General features: G+C 43.0%; 1 pseudogene; it reads left to right on the top strand.

Annotated features, from left to right (window-relative positions):
• Positions 1–84: 84 nt before the first annotated feature.
• Positions 85–2152, top strand: LOC116378508 (piggyBac transposable element-derived protein 4-like; annotated as a pseudogene).
• Positions 2153–6232: the final 4080 nt, after the last annotated feature.

Raw genomic sequence — 6232 nt, 5'->3', positions numbered from 1 at the left:
GACCCAGCTGCGATAGAAGAATATTTCCAGTCAAAGGATGAAAAAATGATCTGGTCTTCCATTCCTCCCAGTGACAGACGACGCATGTTGACAGTCGAGAGAGCAGAAAGAGAGACAAGCCACCATGGTCCAACCGCATATGCAAGGTCTCGTATTGATGACATAAAGTCCACTTTTGACCTGTTTCTGCCCAAGCCTATTGAAGAGGTGGTGCTGAACATGACAAACAAGGAGGGGCGACGTGTGTATGGCAACAAGTGGAGAAAGATGGATCGAATGGACCTGCAGGCATACTGTATGTGGGTTTGTTGATTCTCGCTGGCGTGTACCGATCCAGTAAAGAAGCTACATCTAGTTTATGGCATGCCGAGTCTGGTAGGGCAATTTTCCGTGCTACCATGACACTCAAGATGTTTCATAAAATCTCAAGAGTGATTCAATTTGATGATAAAGACACCAGAGAAGACTGCCGTGCACAAGACAAACTTGCTCACATTCGAGAAGTATGGGACAAGTGGGTGTCTCTCCTGCCATTGATGTACGATCCAGGCACAAATGTGACTGTGGATGAGCGCCTGGTCCCCTTCAAAGGTCGCTGTCCATTCAAACAGTACATCCCGAGTAAACCAGGGAAATATGGGATCAAAATATGGGCAGCATGCGATGCCAGGTCCAGCTATGCATGGAACATGCAAATATACACTGGCAAACCTGCTGGTGCGCAGTCAGAAAAAAATCAGGGCATGCGAGTTGTCCTTGACATGACAGGAGGTCTCCAGGGGAAAACGATCACCTGTAATAACTTCTTCACTTCACATGCCCTTGGCCTGCAGCTGCTGAAAAGAAAGCTGTACATGGTGGGAACAGTATGGAGGAATAAGCCTGAGCTTCCCCCTGCACTGGTGTCAAAAATGGACAGGGCTCTGTTCTCATCAAAGTTTGCCTTCACCGAGACCCATGCTCTGGTGTCCTATCACCCCAAAAAACAGAGAAATGTTCTTCTGATGAGCACTCTGCATCGGGATGCTGCTGTGAGCAACAGGGATGACAAAAGGCCAAAAATCATCGAAGATTACAATCACAACAAAGTGGGTGTCGATAACCTTGACAAGGTAATACACATTTATTATTCATAATATTTATAATATTATATATGGAAAGGATAATGCATTGAATTTGTATGTAGGAAAATAAACCTACATTTCTGAATATTTTTTGGTTTGTTTCTTTTGTTTTGTTGTGGCAAAATGACGAGAAGAGACGGTGAACTGATGTTGCAACCAGCGGGGAGTCTTTTAATACACACTTGCCAACATATTACAAGTTCAGCATATCGAAACAATCCCAATGTATTATTTTTCACAGATCACTTTTATAGTCAAGATTCACCCCCCTTAAGTTACTTTCCACCAATCAAACCAGTCCGTTGAACCAAAAACAAAGCACATCTGGTCTCTTCATTTGTCATGCTCTCATGTCCTCGTCTGTGTCAAGATAACCTTTTGGCAGATCACACTCACGATCCATGTCCGGGAAATGTTTTGGTACGAATTGGAGAGATTTATTACAATTTGTCTGGCACTCCCTAATCACTTCCTAAGAATGTTATGAACCAGAATGTGTGTTACATAACACGTTATATAAACTGTTTACTTGTGAATCCAAATGTGTTCAGTTCAATCCTAAGTTATATGATGATTTTCTTCAACAGTTTCAGGTTACCAGTGTGTACACGTGCAAAAGGAAGACAGCCCGTTGGCCCCTCGTTGTCTTCTTCAACATTCTCGACGTGTCTGCATACAACTCATTTGTCCTGTGGTTTGAGATCAAGCCAGCCTGGAATCAGGGGAAGTCCAACAGGAGGCTGTTCATGGAGGAGCTTGGGCGACAACTGGTGATACTTCACATCAAGCGACGCATGGTCAGCATTAAGCTACATTTATGTTGCTCTTCCTTCTGTAGTGACCTCACAATTTGAACTGTTTGTATTTGTACTGTGATTTATTATAATAAAGTTTGACTTGACTTGACAGGTTATTTCCCGCATGCCAGCCGCTGCCAGAATGGTTATGGCTATCCAGCAGCTCTACTCCAGCTCTACCTCTGCAGCAGCTCCCCCTCGCCCAGCTGCCCCTCCATGCAAAAGGGGAAGGTGCCAATTCTGCCCTTGCCAGAGTGATCTCAAAACAACACAAACGTGCCAAAAATGCAATGCATACATCTGCAAAGGTCACGCCATTACTACCTGCCTTGCATGCATTTGAGGGCACATTCAGACTGTTTTTTTCTGAAAAGTTAGTTTTGAAAAGTTAAATGTTTTGGAAATGAATGTTGACATGTTTTATGTCAGTAATGAGTTGGAATAAAGTTGACTAAAAAGTTGAAACACAGAGTTGGGTGATAATTTATACTTTATAAACAGTCAAACCAGACGGGGTCATTTTTGACCCCAGAGGACAACAGGTGTTATTATTTGCCACCATAAAAAAATTAAAATGATTCAAGAACAGCATCCTCACTAAACTTTGATATATACCTCTCTGTGATAAGTCAAATAGTCAAAAATAATATAAAGTCAAACTAATTAATTGTTTCATTGTATTTTCACTCAAAAACAGGGTCTACTTTTATGTAAACAAGGTCTATTGGCCCTAAATTCCCAAATGAAGGTAAAAATGTGTGGTAATGTGTTGGACTGAAATAAGACTAAAGGTGTAAAACAGAATTGATTGACAATTTATACCATATGCTTTAAAAACAGTCAAACCAGGTGGGGTCATTTTTGACCCCAGAGGACAACAAGTGTATGGCAATCGGGAGGACAACACAAGGGCTAGGTAAGAAGAGAGGCCCGAGACCTGCAGACTCACACGTGAATCCCTTTGCAGTTTAAGTGAATGGGGACGATATTGTTGATTGTCATAGTGTTCAACCAATCAGATCTTTAGTTTGATATGTTGGGCGTATTCTTTGACGTGTCAGAGCCTGCTAGCTGGCCTACAAGTCTGAATGAGCTTTGGGGTTGTCCAATGACATAATGTTGTACATACTGTGAATTTGTTGTCAGTGGGCTAGCGTGACATGTTGGGCGGTGACAATCCCAATATCTGCTGCCTCTGTGGAGCGGACATTTTCAGCCTCAAACGCATTAAAACGTATTCAAGAAATACAACTGGGGAGACTCGACTGTCTTCACTGGCGTCCATGAATGGAGAAAGACTTCTTACTGGAGCTAAAACACACGGATGTACTGAACAACCGTGAGATTAAACTCTATGTCAACAAAGAAAGGAGGACTTTGTCTTTAAATAGTGAACAGCAGCTCTGGTAAGTTAAATGCGTTTGTTTTTACATCTGCAGTAGCTTTAATATGCTTGTTTGTACAACTTGTTTTTATGAAGATGGATTTTTGTTTGGTTTAATATGCGATAGGAACCATTGTTACGTCTAATGTTGCTCTGGGGACATATTTAGCTGGTGCCAGTGTTGCCAACTTGGCGACTTTCTCGCTCAATCTGGCGACTTTCCAAATCCTCGTGGCGACTTTTTGTCAAAAGCTACTAGTGACAAATCTAGCGACTTGTTCTGGTGTTATTAGAGAATTTTCTGGTGTTTTGACGTTAAAGCACGTACGTTACGCAGCGGGTGCTGCCGTGAGCCCCCCCGCCGCCGCCCACAGAAGCCTCCCGCTGCAGTCAGAGAGGAGACGCACTCTCGGCAGTTAGTGTATCTACAGGTGTTTGCTTCATTTTTACACGAAACAAATAATAACCGTAGCTGTGTTTCAGCTGAAGGACAGCAGTGAAGGCCCAGGTATAAAATGCACGGCCCACCACTGAGTGGAGGGTAGGGTGCAGGGGTTAGCAGGTGAAGGCGAGGTTGAAGAGGTGGGTTTTGAGGGCTTGTTTGAATGATGATAGGGAGGGAGCCTCACGGATGTGGATGGGGAGGGCATTCCAGAGGGGAGGTGCAGCAGCTGAGAAGGCCCTGGGTACTTCTCAAGTCTCTTTTCTCGTTCTCGTTTCTTCGCTCCTCGATTGAACCGGAAGTTGTTTCTGCGCCGCCATATTGACGGCCGTCCCAAAGCTCTAATGTAGCTCACAGGATCGAGGATGGAGGAGGGACCTCGGAGGAGCCATCAGCGAGGAACCACGAGAACAGACTTCCAGGAAGTCTTTTAACGGTCGACACGCCCCCTCATTGTTCATCAGTCATGTGATTGGACGCTGCAGCCGATCGGATTGACTGACTGAGTTTAACACCAGAGTGAAGACAGATCACAGAATAAACTCTAGTTTAAATGTTCATTGTAGTCTGAACAACAAACAACTTTCTTCATTTATTAGAAAGATGTGTTTTCATGATCTGATGTTTCCCTCAATAACTTTTATTATGAATACAATTAAAGTCAGAGAGAGCTGGAGAGACGAAACACGTTTTACATCACTCCTGAGTGATGATTTTTATCATTTAAGAGAAACAAACATATTCTGGGTGATTTAATGACGTCAGTCACAATTTCAAAACGTACAGACGCAAATAATTCATAAATAAGACGATCGCATTCCGCCGGGAGAAATGGATCCTGTGCTTATAAACAGAACACAGGACACAGTTTGTTAACAGACTACAGAGAGAAACACCTCTACAGTGGTGATTACTGTGTGTCTTTATTAGTTATTAGTAATATTAGTTACTAGTATTAAGTACAGTGATCATGTGAACAGACACAAACTTCTCAAAAGTCTCTCCAGCTGTTAAAGCCGACTGACAGCTGATCCAGCTGTGATCCGCTGATCCTCCGTCATCAGAAACAGACGTCGCTTCACGTGACGCAACTGAGGAAAGGACGTCTCATGTATTTTAAAACATATTTCCTCGTTCCTCTCTCCTCGCATGGTTTCCTCCATGCATCCCTGGTGGGAGGGACTAAGACGCAAGGAAAGGACGCAAGTGAGGGAAACGGGGAAGAGACTTGAGAAGTACTCCCTGTCACCCAAGGTCCGGCGCTTGGTCCTGATGGTCTTCAGAGTGTTTGCACCAGCGGACCTGAGGCAAGGGGTTGGGGCGTGGAGGGGGAGGAGGTCTGAAAGGTAGGGAGGGGCCAGGTTGTTTAGGGCTTTGTAGGTGGCGAGTAGTATTTTGAAGTCTATTCTGTATTTGACCGGGAGCCAGTGGAGGTTGCGAAGGGTGATAACAATACCGTTCTCTTTCTTTTGTTTTTTTAATGTAGAAAGTAATGACATTTTGGCAAATTTGTTAATATTTTTTACATAAACTGCACAATATTAAGTTTCCAATTAATTGAAAAGTATTATTTAAAGTGAAGTTTGTGGAATTGATAACTTCATAAACGTGGAGACATGTCTTGCTCATTTTCAGGTTCATACTTGTATTTTAGGTTTCTAGTAGAACACGTTTAATTCTTTTTTTTTTTAAATAAAACGGTATATATCCGACATTCCGTTTTAGCGCCTGTCTCTTTCAGAGCCCCTCCCCCAAAAGCCCAGTCTGCTCTGATTGGCTTGTGAGAAAAGTATGGTGTGCCTTTGCAGCGGTAGCTCTCATCCTGTGGGCGGTGTATTCTAATGAGGAAGGAGAGCCAAATCTGAATGGCTTGTTGAATGTTTTCTGATCTAGAGAGCCCACAACCAACTGACTGGGTTGTCTTGTGATACTGAGAAGAGCTCAAAGGATATTAAAAGACTAAACCCACCCAGACACAACCTGTTCACCTGCTGCTATCTGGAGAGAGATACAGAAGTATCAGCTGACTTATCAGACTTCAGACTTCAGAACAGCTTCTTTCCTCTGGCTGTGAGACTCCTTAACTCATCCTCCAACCTCCATATAGAATATAGGTTTCTTTTCTTATGAAGCCAAAGGGGATGAATGTTGATGAACGTATCAAAGTTTCTATCAGCTGCTGCTTCTTCTTTTATAGGAAACCACACTGACGGCTTTAAGATGAAATCACTGTTTATTTTGTCAACCCATTAACAATCATGAGGATGCCTGAACTCACAGCAAAGTTAACTTTTCCTCATACAGCAGCAAAAATGAACAATTCAAATGCAAACACATTAAGATTTCTGTCCTCATTCAGGAAAAAAAGTTGACAAAAGTGTTAAAATGAGTCAAACCAATAGTCTCCTGAGGCCCTGCAATGTCATCAGAGCTTTAAAACACACACACACACACACACACACACACACACACACACACACACACA

Source organism: Anarrhichthys ocellatus, unplaced genomic scaffold (assembly GCF_004355925.1).
Source record: "Anarrhichthys ocellatus isolate YVR2014 unplaced genomic scaffold, GSC_Weel_1.0 scaffold2704, whole genome shotgun sequence".
Classification (NCBI taxonomy): Eukaryota; Metazoa; Chordata; class Actinopteri; order Perciformes; family Anarhichadidae; genus Anarrhichthys; species Anarrhichthys ocellatus.
Note: the sequence above shows the minus strand (reverse complement) of the source record. Positions and strands in the feature narration are given on the sequence as shown.